Source organism: Acomys minous (genome assembly GCF_964271855.1).
Source record: "Acomys minous genome assembly, chromosome: 6".
NCBI lineage: Eukaryota > Metazoa > Chordata > Mammalia > Rodentia > Muridae > Acomys > Acomys minous.
The window spans coordinates 108,764,223-108,786,141 of record NC_140487.1 but is presented as its reverse complement, the minus strand read 5'-3'; the positions used below and the strand labels follow the sequence as shown (position 1 = coordinate 108,786,141).

General features: G+C 44.4%; 1 protein-coding gene across 2 annotated transcripts in view; it reads right to left on the bottom strand.

The window, feature by feature from the left end:
* WASF2 (WASP family member 2) overlaps nt 1–21,140 on the bottom strand; it is a 59,891-nt gene extending 38,751 nt beyond the window's left edge. Inside the window, exon 1 of one of the 2 annotated variants that reach the window (XM_084787500.1) lies at nt 20,937–21,140. The gene's annotated coding sequence lies outside the window, so the exon portion shown is untranslated. The remainder of the gene's footprint in view (nt 1–20,936) is intronic. The other variant, XM_084787502.1, reaches the window with a different exon arrangement.
* Between the last annotated feature and the right edge of the window lie 779 nt (nt 21,141–21,919).

Below are 21,919 nucleotides of genomic sequence, written 5' to 3'. Positions count from 1 at the left end.
ATATATCTTATTAGGCAGCTCTTGAAAGTTAAAAGGGTGGCTTTAGATGCCTGCTGACCTAAAATTGCCATGTTCCATACTTAAAGGGATTGATTTTGTGCAGGACAATAAGATGCCAGCTTCTGCTCAATGGAGATCAGAATACTATGTGGTGAACCTATTCTGCACCTGTACAAGTAAAATAAGGCTGGCTGGCACATGCCTAAGGGAGGATGGTGTTTATGTGGGCTCTCCCTATGACCTCCTGGCAGAAAATGTTAAGAAGTCCTTTTCTGAGGCTAAGGGGCGGACCCAGGACTTTCAACTCGCCATTCAAGCAGGGTTACAACCCTCCTCCATAATTAAGTTCCCTTTCTCACGCTCCCTGCACGCATGAGTTGCTGTGGCACTGACATGGGGGCCTGACATTAGCCTGTGAAGGTCATTTAAGTCTTTTGAGGCAGCCCTAAAATCTATGCATCATCCATTCTACAACGCCTAAACGTAGGATTTGACACAGTCCTCAGAGCAAATAACCTAAATAGGAGGGCTTCGGATAGGAATCATAAAATGAACCAATCAAAGAAATAAAACACAACAAAACTCAGTTGCTAAGGAGACAATAGTAGGCTAGTTGAGGTGGCTCGTGCCTTTTACCCTAGGACAAGCTCTAGGCAGCTTGGGCTATACAGTGAGACCCCGCTGTCATCTAACACAGGGAACATGAGCTTATTAATACTACCATCTACTAAGCCCAGCACTCAGGAGGCAGAGGCAGGCGGATCTCTCCTTTCAAGGCCAGCCTGGTCTACAAAGCAAGTCCAGGACAGCCAAGGCTACACAGAGAAACTCTCTCTTGAAAAAACAAAAACCAAATAAAACTAACAAACAAACAAACAAAAGACAGGGTTGCCTAGGCTACTCTGAACTCTGTGTTTAGCCCGTGCAGGCCTTGAACGTCACTATCCCAGCCTGAGCCTTCTGAGTAACTGATTACATACAGGCCTGTGCTGCCAGGCGTGGCCCAGCCGGCTCTCTACGCTTCTCTATACCTGGCCTACTCAGACCATCGCCCTGGGTGACAACTGCTGACTTTCTTAATTGCTATCCTATAACCTGAGAGGTTCTTTGAGGCTGGTGATAGTATTCATCTGTGACCATATTAGGAAACAAGAGAATGTGAAGAAATTGAAGAGCAAATGAATGAGGCTCTTGGGCCTTAACTCCCACAAGGATAAGCGTGAGCCTAATGAATGTCTGTTCCTACGACACTCTTCATAACCCAAAGCACAGCCTGTTTTATGTTTTGTTTTCCAAGACAAGGTCTCTCTACACAGACAGCCTTAGCCATCCTAGCACACCAGGCTGGCCTCCAACTCAGAGAGCCTCCTGCCTCTGCCTCCTGAGAGCTGAGATTAAAGGCATGAGCCAGCACACCCAGCATCTGTTTCGTTTTTTGTGGGGTTTTTAAAAGATTTATTTATTTATTATTATGTGTACAGCTCTGCCTGTGTGTACTCCTGCAGACCAGAAGAGGGCATCAGTCACATTGTAGATGGCTGTGAGCCACCATGTGTTGCTGGGAATTGAACTCAGGACCTCTGTTGGAGCAGTCACTGCCCTTAACCTCTAAGCCACCTCTCCACCCCCACCTCCACCCCGCCCCTTTTGTGGGTTTTTTCTGCTGTTATTAGGAAAGGATCTCCTGTAACCCAGGGCTGATTTTGAGTTTGCTATGTAGCCAAGGACGGCCTTGAACCCTTACTCATTTTGCCTCTGCATCCAGGATTTCGGGTCCCATTTACATGGTGCTGGGATCAAACCCAGTAGCCTCCAGCACACTGGGCAAGCACTCCACTAAGTGAGCTACAACCAACCCTAACTTCTGTTCACAGTGGCAGCCAGGAATTGTGGTGCTGCACACCTTCAATCCCAGCACTTCTGAGGCAGAGACAAGTGGATCTCTGGGAGTTCAAGGATAGCCTGGTCTACATAGTGAGTTCCAGGACAGCCAGGACTATGTAGAAAGACCCCGTCGCAACCAAAACAAAATTCCAGCAGCTTACCAGCTCATGAGATAGACAGGATTCACCCACACTCCCCACACTCAGGGAAGTGACGAAGCACCCCATCTGGGACACAGTAGAAAAATTAGAAATTAGTTAAAAGCTAGAAACCAGCTAGAGGCTTCTGAAAGTAATGCACACACTTTAATCACAGCACTCAAGCAGCAAAAGCTATGGATCTCTGTGAGTTCAAGGCCAGCTTGGTCTACACAATGAGCTCCAAGACAGCCAGGGCTACACAGGGAAACCCTGTCTTACACGCACGCATGTCCATGCTTCCATTTTATGCATGTTCCTCTAAGGCCTTTCTAGCAGGGAGAAGCATGACAGCACTAGCATCATATCATCAGGGGAGCAAGAGCCAAAACCTTCCTTCCAAAAGGCCGAGGCTGTCAGAATACGGTGGTAGGTCATGAGACTTAGCCCGTGTCTAAGCCTCAAGAAAATCCAGAGTGTTTTAAACTTTCTAGGTACTTGGTCTAAATATTAATAAACACCAAACCCTTCCTTTTTCTTTCAAATAAGCGCTTCTCTTCTCTCAACCTTCTGCATACCCACCCACCTGCCTGCCTTCTTCTTTTTATTCCACCTTCCTTCACTCTCCTTTCTCCTTTCTCCCCTCATTCCTTCTGTTATACAGAGACAAAGCTGTCTGGCACACAAACAGATAGAAAAATACATAAATGACAACAATGAAATATAACAAATTTATGAAAAATGATATCCTAGCTGGGTGTGGTGACGCACACCTGTAATCCCTGCTCACGGAGGCAGGGGCAAGTTGATCCCAGTGAGTTCCAGGCCAGCCTGGTCTAAAAAAAAAAAGAGTACAAGACAGCCAAGACTACCCAGAGAAACCCTGTCTCAGGGGAAAAAAGGAAGAAGAAGAAGAGGAGGAAGAGGAGGAGGAGAAATTCTTTTCTATCATTTCATTTGCCATTTGATCATCTGATGAGCCACACGCAGGGTGAGCGCCAGCAGTGCACCATGCGCTGAGGAATGAGTCCCTGGCCTGCAGGCTACTGACACCAACCTAGGTAAAGGGACACTGATGCTCTGCAATCAGTGTGACTACAAATGTTAAATTCAAGGTGTTATGGAGGCATCTGTCGGACTTGGGATTGGAATGGAGTTAGTAAAAACAAAAGTACTGAGTCTGTGGTGGTGGTGAATACCTTTAATCCCAGCACTTTGAAGAAAGAGGCAGACAGATCTCTATGAGTGCCTGGTCTACAGAGTGAGTTTCAGGACAGCCAGGGTTACACAGAGAAAACTGTTTCCAAAAAAAAAAAAAAAAAAAGGAAGTAGTAACTGTTTTGATTCTGAGATAGGGTCTTGCTGTGCATCCCAAATTAGTCTTTTTTTTTTTTTTTTTTTTTTTTGGATACAAAGTCTAACTTTGTTTTTGTTTTGTTTTTTGAGACAGGGTCTCTCAGCCTTAGCAATGGCTGTCCTGGACTCTCTTTGTAGACCAGGCTGCTTAGAACTCAGAGATCCACCTGCCTCTGCCTTCCAAATGCTGGGATTAAAGGCGTGCACTGCCATGCCCGGCAAAGGCTAACTTTGTATTCAACAGCATTGACTTACTTTGTAGACCTGCCTTCCAAGTGCTAGGATTACAGACATGTGCCTGACCCCAGGCTCAAATTCATATTCATGTCCCCCCCCCCTCCCTCCCTCTCTCCCTCTGCACCTCCATCCCACTTTTCTTTGGGTTTTTTTGAGACAGGAACTATTAGGTACCTCTGGCTGTCCTGGAACTCAATATGTAGGCCAGGTTGGCCTCCAAATCCACGTAGATTTACCTGCCTCTTCCAGTGCTGGGATTAAGGGTGTGCACCACCACACCCAGCATAAACCTTAAATTCTTGATCCTTCCATCTCAGCCTCTAGAATTCTGAAATTAAGAGAGTGGGAAGGGAAGAAAAGGTATCTTTTTTAAATATTTATTTATTTATTATGTATAGAGTATTATGCCTGCATGCCAGAAGAGAGTACCAGATCTTATTGTGGATGGTTGTGAGCCACCATGTGGTTGCTGGGAATTGAACTCATGACCTCTGGAGGAGCAGTCAGTGCCCTTAACCGCTGAGCCATCTCTCCAGCCCCGAGAAAAGGTATCTTTAATGACAAAAAAAAAAAAAGTATAGCTATGAGAGTTTCAGGTAGACAGAGCAGCAAGTACAGAAGCCATGTTCCAGGACAGCATAGAGCAGGTGGGCTGAAGCACAAGCAGCGAGTGATGAGCCTAATAAGGCAGACAGAACCGGAGACACAGGGCTTGCAGGGGAGGCTACTGGGAGACACAGGGCTTGCAGGGGAGCCTATAGCACTGAGAGTATGCTGAAGGCTACTGGGAGACACAGGGCTTGCAGGGGAGCCTATAGCACTGAGAGTATGCTGAAGGCTACTGGGAGACACAGGGCTTGCAGGGGAGGCTACGGCATTTAGCGTATGCTGAAGGCTACTGGGAGCTATTTAAAATTGAGGGCAGAGAGTGACTTGATCAGATCTGCATGTAGAAAGCTCTCATTGGCAGCAATGTGGAGAGTGTACTACATGAAAAGGTGAAAGACTGAGGCAGAAGCACTTCTAACTGACTGATGATAAAATCTACACAACATGACGGAGAAACTGCAACACAAGATGACAGAATGCTCCACACATAGTAGGAAAGCAGCTTCTGTCCGATAAGCGTCTGCCTTTAACATCTAAATCACACTTCCCTGAGGAGTCATTTTTAGATGCTTTTTGCTTTTTATGTTTTTGTTTCTTTATTCCTTAAGATACGGTCTCAGACTAAGCGAGGCAGACCTCAAACTCTCAGTGTTTCAGAGGATGATCTGAATTCCTTATCCTTCTGTCTTCACTTCCCAAAGTTCTGAAATTATAGGTCAGTGCCACTATGCCCAGCTTTTATGCAGTACTGGGAATGAAACCCAGGTTTTTTTGTTTTGTTTTTTAAATTTTATTTTATTAATTTATTCATAATTACATCTCAACAGTTATCCCCTCCCTTGTATCCTCCCATTCCTCCCTCCCTCCCATTTTCCCTTTACTCCCCTCCCCTATGACTGTGACTGAGGGGGACTTCCTCCCCCTGTATATGCTCATAGGGTATCAAGTCTCTTCTTGGAAACCCAGGTTTTTGTGTGTGCTAGGCAAGCACTCTACGCTACCCACTGAAATCAGTTTTTATATTCTGAAAACTTTGCTTATGTATAAAAACAAAACTAAGAAGGATATAAACTATTGTCAAGTGTTACCGCTCTTATTGATTTTATTTTATTTTATTTTATTTATTTATTTATTTTGGTTTTTCAAGACAGGGTTTCTCTGTGTAGCCTTGGCTATCCTGGACTCACTTTGTAGACCAGTCTGACCTCAAACTCAGTGATCCTCCTACCTCTGCCTCCTGAGTGCTGGGATTAAAGACATGAACCACCCACGCCCAGCTGATTTGCAGTTATTTATAAACTGTAATTTTTTATTAAAATTACTTTTTATTACTATGTTATATGTATGTGCGTGTGTGTATGTATGTATGTATGTATGTTTGGTTTTTCAAGACAGGACTTCTCTGTGTTACGGCCCTGGCAGTCCTGGACTGGACTTCCTTTGTAGACCAGGCTGGCCTCAAGTGCTGGGACTAAAGGCATGTAGCAGCATGCCTAGCTAATGAACACATTCGTTAGTAACTTTTTCATTTTATAATTTTCCTTGAGATAATGCTGCTATAACTGTAATTTATTTGCTTCTACTAATATATAATATCCTATTATATGAATATACCATGTTTTATTTATCAAATCTGAGAATAATATACAGCTTTTTTGCCATGTTTTTTTTTGTTAGTTTACTGTCTATATAGTTGTTGCTATGAACATTTCTGTAAATATGACCTGGTATACTTGTATAACGTAAGAATTCTTTAAGGTAGAGCTGGCAAGATGGCTCAGCAAATAAAGGTACCAGCTGCCAAGATACCACTTGAGGAGCTGCATTCAGTCTCCAGGACCCACATTCATACAAACACACAAGATATGTTAAAATAAAAATTCTTAAGGTAGATGCCTAGGAATGCAATGCCAAGGTGCAGATGCCTGTGTTGCCCATGCTAGGCAGGTATTCTACACTGAGCTCTGTCTCCAGCTATCGCACTCCTGTTTGTGAACACTTTGCCAGCTTTGTTTTGTTTTTCAAGACAGGATCTCTCTGTGTAGCCTTGGCTGTCCTGGACTTGCTCTGTAGACCAGGCTGGCCTCAAACTCACAGAGATCCACCTGCCTCTGCTTCCCCAAGTGCTGCGATCACAGGCATGGACCACTATACCCAGTTTTGTTTTGTTTTTGGTAACAACTTTGGGGTTTTGTTTTTGATTTTTCGAGACAGGGTTTCCCTGTGTAGCCCTGGCTGTCCTGGACTCGCTTTGTAGACCAGACTGGGCTCAAACTCACTGCGATCCACCTACCTCTGCCTCCTGAGTGCTGAGAGTAAAGGCATGTACCACCACTATCTGGCTGTTTTTTAATTTTTGTTGATATGAGCCAACATTACCATAGTTTTAACCTGCACCTTTTAGTAATTAATGGAGTTTGATATCCCCAATTTTTTCAATAAATGATTTACTTTTTAATTTTTCTAAAACATTGAGATCAACCAAGCACCTCTGAAAATATGAAAAGTACGTTATGAAAAACAACAATGTGGGGGCTGAAGAGATGGTTCAGAGGTTAAGAGCACTGTCTGCTCTTCCAGAGGTCCTGAGTTCAATTCCCAGCAACCACATGGTGGCTCCCAACCATTTATAATATGATCTGATGCTTGGTGCCCTCTTCTGGAATGCAGGTATACATGAAACAAAAAAAGAAAGAAAGAAAAAACTGTTTAGAGGCAGGTGATCACTGTGAGTTCCAGGCTAGCCTGGTTTACAAAGCAAGTCCAGGACAGCCAAGGCTACATAGAGAAACCCTGTCTCAAAAAACAAAACACAAAAGAAAAGTAACAATGTGGCAGATTAACCAGAAAACTCATCTTTCTTTTTGCTGTTGTTGTTTTTGTTTTTTGAGACAGAATCTCTCTGTGTTAGCCTTGGCTGTCCTGGACTTGCTATGTAGACCAGGCTGGCCTGGAACTCACAGCGATCCACCCACCTCTGTCTCCCGAGTGCTGGGATTAAAGGCGTGCACCACCACGCTGGTCTTTCAACAGTAGGTAAAACTATATGACCAAATCTAAGCCCTACTGAAACTCAACAAAAAAGCAGACTGGAAATGTTTCTCTGTAGTGAGCAAGGATATTAAAGAATTGAGACAGGCCCAGCACATGGGAGGCACAGGCAGGGGCAGGAGGATCTCTGTGAGTTCGAGGCCAGTCTGGTCTACAGAGAGAGTTCCAAGACAGCTAGAGCTGTTACACACAGAAACCCCATCTTGAAAAACCAACAAATAAATAAATAAATAGAGACAATTATTAGGCATATATGTGGCATGCACTGTGTAAAGGAGGAAGGAAAAGCAGGAGCTCAAGGACACTGTCAATGTCAACTTCCCACAGACTTAGAACTATTCTAAGAACAGTACAGGAACAGTGTAGCACAGCATAGTGCCAGCCTGCACTATAACTATCCCAAACCCTGTCTCAAAAAAAAAAAAAAAAACCAGCCCATCACTGGTGACTCCCAATTCAGGAGGCAATGCCAGGCTGATTTCTGTGAGTTCGAGGCCAGCCTCTTCTACATACAGCGGTCCAGGCCTGACAGGTCACTGTGTAATAAGACCCTTTCTTTAAAAAACAAAGACAAACCCTGTAGCTGGAGAGAGACGGCTCAGCCACTAGGAGCAGGCATTTCCCTTGCAGAGGACCCAGCTCACACATGGCAGCTCACAACCATCTGTAACTGAGCTGAGGAAACTGGATATCCTCCTCAGGCCTCCTCAGGTACCAGGTGCACATGCATGCAGGAAAACATACTCCTTTAAGAATATTTTTTTAATTCATATATTCTTGTACTACAGTAATTTGTAGAGCTTGTTTAGTTACTGACCAGAAAATACTACACCTCTTTAGTGAAGGCCAACATCTAATAGGATTCAACTTCAGCTGCGTGCTATTGCAAATAACTGTGATTAAAAGATGGTGACGGGCACTACGAGGCTGGTGATCAGTGAGCCAGCACACACACCCTGAGTCGGGCTGGTAGACTCCTCTCCAGCAAACATTAACACAGCCCCAGGACCATACAATAAGGTCATTTCCAAATACTTAGGTAAAGTTGACAACGGTACTAATTCTCTGCCAATCTAGAAATACAGGTGACTTTCCCAGCTCCGTTCCTTGTACAAATCTGTTAATAAAGATGTTTTGGGATTTATGGTTTTAAATGCCAATATTTTAAAAAACAGGACAAGTGTTAACAAAATTCCTGCTGGTATTTTTTAGAGTTAGAGGAAATAGAGTTTGACAAAGCATTTCCCAAGTGGTCTGGTAGGCAGCAAACGAATTAACAAAATCGAGAAAAGAAAATATGAAATGTATCATGTGAAGACTTGACTTCTATTGACAGGAGAAGAAAAAAGCATCTGTACTGTATTACCAAGAATCTACAGCAAACACAATTCAATTATAATTAAAAATCATCGTGCCAAGCCCGGCGTGGTGGCGCACGCCTTTAATCCCAGCACTCGGGAGGCAGAGGCAGGCGGATCGCTGTGAGTTCCAGGCCAGCCTGGTCTACAAAGTGAGTCCAGGACAGCCAAGGATACACAGAGAAACCCTGTCTCGAAAAACCAAAAAAATAAAAATAAAAAAGATCTATTGAATATAGTTTGGAATCTACAGTACTAGTAAGAAATATGAAGGTCCAAGGTTGGATGGGTCCAAAATTGTAGAAAAATAGCCTCCATGTAGATAAATAAGGTAATGTAGTCATGGAAAAATAGTCTAAACTATAATTATCAGAAGATGAGCTCTAGAGGTAGCTGTTGAACACAGGAAGGGGCTTAAAGTCTCTCATCTCTACCCTGAATACAGCTCCAAAGAGCCAGGAAAATGCTGCGTGTGATTACGGAAGTCTAGGGAACACAGGACACATTCTTCTTCCTGGTACAAGCCACAGTGTGTCTGTCCCTAGAATAGAATGTGTAGTTGTGGTCGCCATACAGAAAAGGTAAAATAGAAACTGTCTAGAAAGATAACTGAAAAGAACAAAAGACAGAGACACTTCTGTAGAAAGGCAGAATTTTTAAAAAATACAGACACATCTATAAGCGACTTTAATATCAAACAAAGTGGTAAAATGTAAGTTATTTCTGCATCAGTTCTTACAAGTTACAAAACAACGTTTTTACTTTGTCATCACGGCTGTTTAGCCCACCAAGTGTTTGAGGTAGTAAGGTCTTGCTATGCATCCCAGACCAGCCTTGACTCCATAATCCTCTGGCTTCCGGCCTCTGAGTGCTGGAATCATCAGGATACAAACACGTACCACCATGCTTGGTAGGGCAGAACTTTCAAATTCTGTTCTTAGTAGGCTTAGGCGTATAATCACAGGGCATCCATTTTTTAAAAAACTTTTCCTTTTCCTCCCCCCCTTTCTCCCTCTCTTTCTTTCTGTGTGTCTGAAGCGGGATGTAATCCATGCAGCCTAAGTTAGCCTTGAAATCACTATGTAGCCAAGGATAGCCTGGAACTCCTGGTTCTGCCTCCCCCTCCCAAGAATCTGGGCTTTTTTTTCCCCCTGAGTCAGGGTCTCTTTACACAGCCTGACTGGCCTAGACCTCACTACGCAAACCAGGCTGGCCTAGACCTCACTACGCAGACCAGGCTGGCCTAGACCTCACTATGTAGACCAGGCTGGCCTAGACCTCACTATGTAGACCAGGCTGGCCTAGACCTCACTATGTAGACCAGGCTGGCCTAGACCTCACTATGTAGACCAGGCTGGCCTAGACCTCACTATGCAGACCAGGCTGGCCTAGACCTCACTATGCAGACCAGGCTGGCCTAGACCTCACTATGTAGACCAGGCTGGCCTAGACCTCATTACGCAGACCAGGTTGGCCTAGACCTCACTACGCAGACCAGGTTGGCCTAGACCTCACTACGCAGACCAGGCTGGCCTAGACCTCACTACGTAGACCAGGCTGGCCTAGACCTCACTATGTAGACCAGGCTGGCCTAGACCTCACTATGTAGACCAGGCTGGCCTAGACCTCACTATGCAGAACAGGCTGGCCTAGACCTCACTATGTAGACCAGGCTGGCCTCAAGTGCTGGGATTAAAGGTTTGAGCCACTACACCCAGCTAAGTGGCTGGCGGGTGACATTTATCTGTGATGATCTGAAGGGCTGCTATGAGAAGAGAAAAACTTTAATATAAGGTTTTTGTATTTAGTAGCTATTGCTTTTACTAGACCCAATAAAAAGTAATAGCTTACGTCCCAATCCAGAATTTAAAATAAACTCACTGGTGAAGTGGGGAATGTAGAATGTAAGAAAAATCAAATTCAAAGGTAGCAGACATTCATAGGTAACATTTCCAAAGAAATTCCTATGACAAATTATGAATTTTAGGCAACAGAGCCTTAATTTTTGGAACTGGCATTTTCATGCCTTCTCCTCCACAAAGCCCTGGAGCAATGGTTCTCGCGCTGTAGTCGCAAGTCTCCATCTCAGGGGCTGCCTAAGACCACCAGAAAACACAGATATTACATCATGACTCATAACGGCAGGAAAATATTAGTTATGACTAGCACTGAAAATAATTTTATGGTCGGGGGCCACCATAACATGAGAAACTGTACTAAAGGGTTGCACCATTTGGACGGTTGAGATCCACTGCCCTAGTGTAAGCTTTAAATAGAAATCTTCCTTTTCATCAAAATGGGGCCAAAGAGAAATAGGAAGCTTCTGCTACCCCCACTGTCACCCCAAAGTCGGAGCCAAAGCAAAGACAGTAAATGCAAAGAAGATATTACTGAAAGGCATGGAATGCCACACCCACACTGCAGAGCTGGACATCGCCCACTTCTGGTAGCCCAGGACAATAAGGCTCCAAATATCTTCCTAAGAACACACTCAGGAAAACAAGCTTGACCGCTCACCATCACCAAGTTCACCCTGACCACAGAGCTGGCCAGAAGCAGACAGAAGAGAATGACACACTTATGTTCCTGGATGTCAAGGTCAACAAGTGCCAGACCGAGTAGACTGTGAAGAAACTGAATGTCACTCAAGCAGCCAAGATCAACACCCTGAGCAGGCCTGCTGGGAACAAAGGTACATCAGTGAGGTCCTGACTACAGTGCTTTTTTGGAAGTTGCCAACAAACTAGGATCGTGTAAAACTAACTATACATTTTGTATCATTAAAAAAAACAAAAACAAAAACAAAAAGTGAGACCAGGCGGTGATGGTGTATGCTTTTAGTCCCAGCCCTTGGGAAGCAGAGGCAGGCAGATGTCTGTGAGTTCAAGGCCAGCTGACCTTCAGATCTGCTCTATAAAGCAGAGCGAGATCAAGAACATCCAGGGCTGTTACACAGAGAAACCCTGTCCTGAGGGGAAAACAAAACAAAACAAAAACCCATCATTCTGTAATATGTGCCTAACCAAATAGGCATTCCTTAACATAAGGTAAACACTGTTAACAGTTACTGAGCACAGGACTAAGGAATAGCAGATTTTTTTTGGGGGGGGGGGTTTGAGACAGGGTTCCCTGGCTGCCCTGGACTTGCTTTGCAGACCAGGCTGGCCTCGAACTCACTGCGATCCACCTGCCTCTGCCCCGCTGAATGCTGGGATTATAGGTGTATGCCACAGCACCAGGCAAGAGTAATATCATCTAATCCTCCAAATGTTTCTCAGAAATATACTCTGCATTTTACAGATGAACAAACAGGCTAAAAGAGGCTGCAAGAAATTACAATCAAACCTAAGTGGACTTATTTTGAGGTGGGTGCTGAGGAAGAGATCTCATTCTATAATCTAGGCTGGCCTTGAACTCACAGCAATCTTCCTACCCATGTGTCCCAAGTGTTATGACTATAGGCATGACAGTATCTATATCCTTTATGCTATTGTTGTTTTTTTAATCTACATTGATGTTTTTTTAATCTACATTGATGTTTTGCCTGAAAGTATGTCTGTGTGAGGGCGTCAGATCCTGGAATTACAGTTGTGAGCTGTCATGTTGGTGCTGGGAATTGAACCAAGGTCCTCTGAAAGAGCAGTCAGTGCTCTTAATTGCTGAGCCATCTCTCTAGCCCGGGCATGGTGGCGCACACCTTTAATCCCAGTACTTGGGAGGCAGAGGCAGGCAGATCACTATGAGTTCGAGGCCAGCCTGGTCTACAAAGCAAGTCCAGGATAGCCAAGGCTACACAGAGAAACCCTGTCTTGAAAAAAAAAAAAAACAAACAAACAAGAAAAAAAAATGTGCTCTGACTATGGCTGGCTTCAGGTTTTGTTTTGGTTTTTTTTTTGATCTACAAAATGAGTTCCAGGACAGGACAAGGCAACTTAGGCTGACCCTGTCTCAAAGAAAACAAAACAAAAACCATACAGACTGAGCTCCTTCCAGTATTAAAAGATAGAAGTAGGAGGATCAAAAATTCAGGTCAGGCACATTTCAGCCTAAAGTTTGCTATTCGTGAGTACAGTGACTTTTTAAAAGTTTATCTCTGAACCTATGTTTTCACAAAATATGAAAGGTAGCTACTAACATAGCTTATCTCAAATACTGGGGACTGACCATAACAGAATATAACAGGGGCTCAGGGCATTGTAAATCATCACCCACGGGCCCGAGGGAGCTTTCAAGGCAGGGAGGGACAAAGTTGGCCTTCTGCTTATCAAAATCCTCTTCTGGTTCCCAGTGTGAATGGAAGGGAATACCAACAAGTATGACCCAAGATCTTCTACACAGGTAAACAATTTTTAAAGGTCTGTCCTGAAGCCAGGCCTGATGGTACAGGCCTTAATGCCAACCTCTGGAAAGCTGAGGCAGAACAGCAAGTTCAAGGTCCATCTGGGCTACGGAGTGAGTTCAAGGCCAGCCTAGGATACTTAGTAAGACCCTGTCTCAAAATGAAAAAGCAGAAAGAGAGCTGGGAATGTAGGTCAGGCGGGAAGCTCTTGCCTAGCACGAATGAGGCTTTAGGTGAGTGCCAGTGCCACAAAATGAGAAGGGGGAGGAGGAGAGAAGAAGAAGAAGGGGAAGAAGGAGGAGGAGGAGAATAGAAGAAACTGTTTCTAGAAAAGGTCTTTGATATTTGCTAGAACAATGGCATCATGGGAAAAGGGGGTAATTTTCAATATTTGAAAGCAAAAGAAGCCAGGCAGTGGTGGTGCACGCCTTTAATCTCAGCCCTCAGGAGGTAGAGGCAGGCGGATCTTTATGAGTTCGAGGCCAGCCTGGCCTACAAAGCGAGTCCAGGACAGCCAAGGCTACACAGAGAAACCCTGTCTCAAAAAACCAATCAAGCAATCAATCAATGCAAAAGAAATGTTCTTCTTCAATGTGTCAACTACAAAGTTTAAATTAGTGTAAGTTACATGACATATATGTGTGTAATAAACAGATATGCATACACTCAAACAGAAACTTAAATGAACCATAACTCTCTGAATAAAAAGGCATCCATAGCCGGGCGTGGTGGCGCACGCCTTTAATCCCAGCACTTGGGAGGCAGAGGCAGGCGGATCGCTGTGAGTTCGAGGCCAGCCTGGTCTACAAAGTGAGTCCAGGACAGCCAAGGCTACACAGAGAGATTCTGTCTCAAAAAACCAAAAAAAAAAAAAAAAAAAAAAAGGCATCCATAGCCTTAAAAAAAAAAAAAAAACTTAATTTTATTCAACTGAAATTAATCTTACAATCAAGAAAGTACACTTTAGATTTTCCTATGTTTTACGAGAAAAGGAAAACCAGAGCTCAAAAGTAAATATCATAAACAAAGCTTAATAATCTTGCCCGTCAATCTCAACCTGTTTATTTTTAGATATCTAGAAATCATGAGAAGCAAATTTGTTCTAAGCGACGCCTGTGTCTGAACAGCATTCCCTCTGTACGGTCCTTGCTTCTATTCTTCTCTTTTCTAATTCAATTCTGTTTGGTTTCTAAGTTAAGAAGTGTGTTTCATTTGCATAAATGGTAACTATTCTGAGATACTATTCATGACTATACATTTGAATTCTCTAGAGTACCATTCATAACTTCAAATGAAATAGGAAAAAAAAATTCATTCAACTCTACCTTAATGGTGACTAAGATGTGAGTGATGCTAATGTTACACAACCGTACAGCAAGAAGTCCAATCTACAGCCGCAAGATAGCTGTGGAAGCGGCCCAACACAAAGTCATAACTCTGCCTAAGACATCATATTTGGGGGTGACATTTTGTTGTTACTCAATTTTGTGAGTTGTAGGTTTTTTTGTTTTGTTTTGTTTTTTAATTTTGGGGGCTGGAGAGATGGCTCAGAAGTTAAGAGCACTGGCTGTTCTTCGAGAGGTCCTGAGTTCAATTCACAGCAACCACATGGTGGTTCACAACCATCTATAATGTGATCTGATGCCCTCTTCTGGCCTGCAGGTATACGTGCAGGCAGAGCACTATACACATAATAAATATATCTTTTTTTTTTTTTAAATAGTTTTAATTTTGTCGGCGTAGTGGCACTTGGGAGGCGAGGGCAGGGGGATCCCTATAAATGAGAGGCCAGCCTGTCTATAGAGCAAGTTCCAGGACAGCTAGAGCTATACAGAGAAACCGTGTCTCGAAAAAACAAAATAAATAAATTAATTAGTTAAAAATTAAAAGGCAGTTCTGGTTGATCTTTAGGCCTAAAGCTTTTCTGAGTCTTTCATTCATGGAAGTAATAGTCTACTAGCTCTTTACTCCATCTAATCCTAATCAGTGGTAAGAAATTGAATTTACATAGATCTGCATAAATAATTCAGCTATCTGTACTGCTCCAATATAGTTTAACTTGATAAAATAAAATCTGAACAGAATAAAAATAATGTGGCCATTTTAAAGTTATCATTTCCTGATTTCCCTCAATTTCTTTTCTCCTGCCAAGACAGAAGACCTCTACCCAGAAAGAAGGAGCAGAAGCAGCCAGGCGTCCATCTCAGGCATCTGCACTCACGGCCTTCCGCAGGCCACCGAGCTACTCTGCTAACTCAGTGCTTTTCAACTGAGCAAACTGGCTCTCCAGTGTCCTCTTAACGATGTCTAGAGATATTTCTGGGTGCCACATTAGTGGGAGGGGATGTCACACCGCTATTGGCACCTAGTGGGGTGCAAACAGGAGGCTGTTTACATTTCTAATCTGACCATGACATGGAATTAAGAGAAACCCACACAGACGAAGCTAGAGAAGCAGACACGGCGGGCAGGACTTCAACAGAACCACAATAAAATAAAATAAAATAAAAATAAATAAAGCAGAGATGTGAAATAAACAGATACATTAATTAATAAAGAAAAAAGAATAAAGCAGAGGTATTGTTAGCAGTTACTAAGCCTAAAATGCTATCCAGTGATCATATAAAAATGAACCCAGCTCGGCAATGGTGGCACACGCCTTTAATCCCAACAGAGACAGAAGAGGCAGGAAGATCTCTGTGAGTTTGAGGCCAGCCTGGTCTATATAGTGAGTTCCAGGACAGTCAGACCTACGTAGTGAGACCTTGTCTCAAGGGAAAAAAAAAAGCTACAGATGTGACTCAGTGGTATGGCACTTGCCTAACATATATGAAGTCCTGGGTTCAATCTCCATATTAAAAAACAAAACAAAAACAGCCAGGCATAGTAGCACATGACTTTAATCCCAGCACTCAGGAGGCTGAGGCAGGCAGATCACTGTGAGTTTGAGGCCAGCCTAGCCTACAAAGAGTCCAGACAGACAGACAGGGCTACACAGAGTGACCCTGTCTCAAAAAAACAAAAAAGAAAGAAAGAAAGAGCAGCAGCAGTACAGTGTCGAGGAAAGCAATTTTATGACTTGTTTGATTTTGTAGAAAGCTTTTATAATTTTTTTTAAAAATAATAATATAATTACATCATTTCCTCCTTCCTTTCCTCCCTCCAAACTTTCCATACACCTTCTGTGGCACATATATATACACATGCATAACACACACACACACACACACACACACACACTAAATGTATTGACATCGGCGCTCTTATGCCACTTAATTAACCATATTCTTCATGGTAAATCCTGATATGACTAGTTTGAAGCTCTGGTCTTTAGGAATTACAAACACAAAATCAATATAAGACGTTTATCTGATTTATTTTGTTTGTTTGTTTCTTTTTTCAAGACAAGGTCTCAGTATGTAGTTCTAGCTGTCCTGGAACTATGCAGACCAGGCTAGACTCGAACTCACAATGATCTACCTGCCTCTGCCTCCCAAATGCTGGGATTAAAAGTGTGAGCCACGACTCTGGCTGACTTGTAGAATTGGCTCAGAATCACAAGCATATCTTAGAATGTACCATGCTAGTTCACTATTTTACAGTTATTTTCAACATTATCAGCACTTATGAAATGGGAAGAAACCAGGTAGTCCAATCCCACAACGACTCCCCTTGCAGCTTCCCATGCACCATTCCACGCCCTCTCTGCATCCCAGCCAAAGTCCGATTATCAGGCAGGATGGAGTCATTCAAATAGGAGGATGAACTGAAGCCTTCAAATACAGTGGCTCCATAGTCTTCTGAAGAACAAAAGTCTTAAAATCTGTTGCCCTGGGGTTTCTTAGAAAGAGAAGGAGAAACCTTTCAACGTCAAACAATGAGCTTCACTCTGTAGTAGAAGTAGCTCAGAAAAAATAAGAGTGCACAGAGTGTGACGGGGGATGTAGTCTAATTGGCAGAGGGCTTACCTAGCATGCATCGCGGTGCTGGAACAAGCCTCTAGACCATTAACACAGGAGGTGGAGGTACAAGGGTCAAGAGCTCATGGGGCGGAGCTGGAGAGGTGGCTCAGAGGTTAAGAGCACTGCCTGCTCTTCCAAAGGTCCTGAGTTCAATTCCCAGCAACCACATGGTGGCTCACCGCCATCTATAATGAGATCTGGTGCCCTCTTGCAGGCACAGTACTATATAAATAATAAATAAATCTTTAAAAAAAAAAAAGAGTTCATGGGGCAGGAGAGGTGGTTCAGAGATTAAAAGCAAGGACTGCTCTTCCAGAGGACCGGTGTTCACATCCCAGCACCCACATGGTAGCTAACAAATGTCTGTGACTCCAGTTCCACACAGACATACATGCTGACAAAACGTCAATGTGCATAAGATAAATTATATATATATATATAAAGGGGGCGGAGTTCAAGGTCAGGGGCTGGAGAAATAGCTCAGTGGTTAGGAGCACTGGATGTTCCTCTAGAAGACCTGGGTTCAGTTCCTAGCACCTCCACGGCAGCTCACGACTGCTGTAGTGCCAGTTCCAGGGAATCCGTGGCACCAGGCATGTACATGGTACACATATGCATCCATGCGGGAAAAATACCCATGCACATAAAATAAACCTTAAAAAATAAATAAGTAAAAAAGAGTTCAAAGTCGTCCTCAGCAACATAGCTAATTCCGGGCACGCCTGTGCTACAGGAGAACTTGTCTCAATACACTGGACGTGGGGGGGGGGAGATGGGGAGTGGAAAGAACCCCAAATTCCATTTACTAGTGATTATCCCACATTACACTAAGCACTTTCCTAAAGGAAAAAAAAATCAGCTCTAAAATTCTGCAAGCACAAATCTTTCTCTGAGTGTACAGAAAAGCTACTATTTCTCTCAATTGCTATAGGAAATAAAGAGGGAAAAAAAAGGAAATAAAGAAGCAAAGAACTTATCAATTATTATTTATAAAAGGGGAGAACAGCACCAAGTAGTGGTGGTCCACACCTTTAATCCCAGCACTCAGGAGGCAGAGGCAGGAGAATCACTATGAGTTCGAGGCCAGCCTGGGCTAAAAAGAAAATCCAGAACAGCCAGGGCTCTGTGTAACAGAGAAACTCTGTCTCCAACCCCACCCCAAAAAAGAGGAGGACAGAGAGGGAAGGTACTATAACTCAGATGTAAAGTGCATCTGCTTAGCAGACACAATTAAAAAAAAAGTGGAGTGGGTCATTTTACCTTATCAAATCAAGTACAGTGAAAGTACTAAAAGATGTATTTTGGGCCAGAGCACACCTTTAATCCCAGCACTTGGGAGGCAGAGGCAGGTAGGTCACTGTGAGTTCCAGGCTAGGCTTGTCTACAAAGACAATCAATGACAGCCTTGGCTGTTACACAGAGAAACCCTGTGTCAAAAAAAAAAAAAAAAAAAAAAAAAAAAAAAGAATATTTTGGTACCTAAGAGAAGATGCCCATCAACTGCTTCTCTTTTTTTTTTTTTTTTTTTTTTTTTTTTTGGTTTTTTGAGACAGGGTTTCTCTGTGTAGCCTTGGCTGTCCTGGACTCGCTTTGCAGACCAGGCTGGCCTCGAACTCACAGTGATCCACCTGCCTCTGCCTCCCGACACTGGGATTAAAGGCGTGCGCCACCACCGCCCGGCTCATCAACTACATTTTAATTAATGTGAAAGTTTTATGTCAAGACTGCCTGTCTGGTCTACAAAATGAGTCCAGGACACCAACACAGAGAAACTCTGTCTCAAAAAACAAAAACAACAACAAAGACTAGAAAGAATGGTAGGAACAATGAACCAGCAGTGATAACGCCATAAAATGTTTCTTAAACATTTATCTTAAACTGGGTGAAGGTGAACGTCTTCAGTCTCAGCACTCAGGGAGGCAGAGGCAGGCAGATCGCTGTTGAGTTCAAGGCCAGCCTGGTCTACAGAGTAGGTTCCAGGACAGCCAAGGCTACACAGAGAAAACCTATCTCAAAACAACAACAAAAACAAAAACTGTATCTTAGCGGATTTAAGACTGAAAACTTTTCCATTCTGGATTCTAGGCTCTAAGAAGACCGTTCTCAAAGTCCAGCCATTTTAATGGCCTTTCTCAGGGCAAGCACTGCCTCCCACTTGGCCCAGGACGGTCCTTCCAGCTCTCTGACAGGAAGCAGGGTTTGGAAGTTCTTTCCTTCCTTCCTCCTTTAGTTGCTGCTTTTCTGGTTTTAGAATTTCAAACAAAGAAAATAATATTGGCTCCACAGCTAAGAAACGCCCTCTTTCCCAGCAACTTCCTCCTCCAACTTTCCTCCCCACCACATATGAGAACAATACCACAGCTGGACCTATTTTTGATTAGCCCAAAGCTCTTGAGATTTAGAAAACTTAAGGGCTAAGGCACCCAACTACCTCCTACCCAAAGTCTTCACTCAGTTATAAGATAAGGAAAATACAAAGAAAGGAACACTAAGCTCAGAGAGCACAGCAGGCTATCTGAACTTTCACCCCCAAGGAACTTAAAGAAATTTAAACTAACAGATGGGTAATTTCTCCCTCCCAATAAAACATAGCCTTCTAGCAGAGGAGAGAAAAGACAGAGATGGCACCACTCTGAAACAAAACTCAAGTCTATACTCCAAAAGCGAGTGAACTTTCTTCTGCAGGACACCTGCATGGGACTCGAACTGAATTCTCTGCTGTTCTGACACACTTTGAGGTAATACATAGGAATGGCCCTTTCAAAGTCACAGCGTGAGAAAAAGGGGATGGACTTATAATTAATAATCCTGAGCTCAAGACCTAGCCTTGTCTCCACACTAGAAGTGAAATCGAATCTCTAGGCTAGACCCCTCCCTCCAATTCTGACAGAGCAAACTTTTGGGGTTTGTTTGTTTGTTTTTTCCTCCGGGAGACAGGGTCTCTCTGTGTAGCCTTGGCTATCCTAGACTCGCTTTGTAGACCAGACTGGCCTCGAACTCAGAGACCCGCCTGTCTCTGCCTCTCGAGTGCTGGGATTAAAGGTGTGCGCCACCACGCCCTGCTCAGAGCAAACTTTTTAAGAGAGCACCTCTACCCTGGTTCTTCCCAGAGGAAACACCCGCACACTGGTAAGCCACACACCACCGTGTAGCCCTGAGCAAGTTACTTAACTTCTCTAAAACTTGGGCTTCCGCATCCGTAAACCTGTGAGAACAACTGGAAAAAAACGAAACAAGAACACATGCTTAAGGTTTGGTACACAGTAGGACAACCATTAACATTTTCTTGGCTTTCTTCCTCTTCAGTGCTGGGCTTAGATGCCAACAGTAGCCCCAATGGCTCCAAATGATTTCCTCATCATCTCTGAATCTATGAACGACGGTATAAAACTTCCTCATCTCAAAGGACCAAAGGGACCTGGCCCTACCCCGTCAAGATCTGGGTAGCACCCATGCTTTGGTCCAAGTGGCCCCATAAGCCAGCGCTCCTTTCTCTCTAGCTCATTCTGTGCACACGTGCACGAACACACTTAGTGTCCTACCCACTCCCCAGTTTGGAAGGCCCCGGACCTCCAAGAGCACCTCAATATTACTTCATGGTCCAAATATGGAAACTGAGGCTCAGCCGGAGAAGAACTTATCCAAGAGCTCGGGAAACTGCTGAGACCTAATTCACACACTTCTGCGAAGTCTTTTTTAACAAACGGTAAACTGAGGTGCAAAGACGGAAGTGACCTGCTCAAGAGCACACACAAGTGAGTTGGTGGCAGGGCCACCGGTCGTCACACTTTCGCCGACCCTCCCAAGTCTCCGGAGGGCACTCTGAGTCACCACCACTCCTGAAGTGTCGCCACAGGGCTGACAGCATGCGAGCCACGACAGCCAGGGCGGACACCGATGTCATCCCCTCCCCTCCCCACCCCATCGCCAGGACCCTGCAGGGACGTCCAGGCCGGCGCTCGCGCCTCACAGCCGGGCGCGCCCAGGGGGACTTGTTGCTCACCTGACCACACGCAGTCGCCCTCTGCGACATGAAGGGCTGCCCAGCCGGCTCGTGTCCCCCACGGAGCGCGCCCCAGGCCACCGCTTCGCGGGCTGGTACACAGCCGGACGCCCCCCTTTAGCGCGCTACGCCCCCAACTGCACTCCACCGGCTTGAATCCGCCATTACGTGATTCCCCGCCCAGGGACGCAGCCACACCCCGCCAACCCTTCTGATTGGCTACCTACTCCACCCGCCCCGGGCTCCCAGCTATCCCATTGGTCTAAATCCAATGCCAATTAAATAAGTACGCAAAAGACGTATTCAAAGGTAGTGTCCCGGGAACTCCACCCGAGCGACTTCCGCAATCGGAGTAAACAGAGGCGAGGGCAAACCAAGTGAATCGGTGATGGGAATAAAGGTAAATCGACGCCCAATTTCGGGTAGAATAATATCAGCTAAGAAAATAAAAGACCGTGTCTAACGTGTTTTAAAGGCTAATTGTTTTTTATTAGAGTGCAGAGAGCCAGTATCTTTTGCGTAAGGAACGGGCCGAGCCTATGAACTTTCTCTGTACCCCCCCCCAAGTTGCAGATAGGTCTGTCCCTTCACGCCTTGTCCCAGGCGGGACCGAAAGTCGGGTGGGGAGAGTGAGTCATAGGTTTCAGCTCACTCCAAAGGATGGGTAGGTAACCAAGAGAAGCTTGGGTCCTGAGGTTGGGCGCTAGTTCTGGGAGGCCACTGTCAGGTGAGCTAGACACCTGTCACTTCGCTCCGCAACTTCAGACAAGTCCTACCTAGCTAGCTCTCACTTTGTTCTGCAAAAGAGGTGCAAGCAGGGCTAGGCACACCTTCCAGTCCGGGAAGGTGGGAGACAGGAGGACGCACGCCCAGGTGGCCTGTTGAGTTCTAAATGCTGCAGCTAGGTGACGAGGTGACTAGTCTAGTTCTAGAGCAACTCTGTATAACATGTAGTTGGCCTCTTATGGAGGAATGGATCTGAG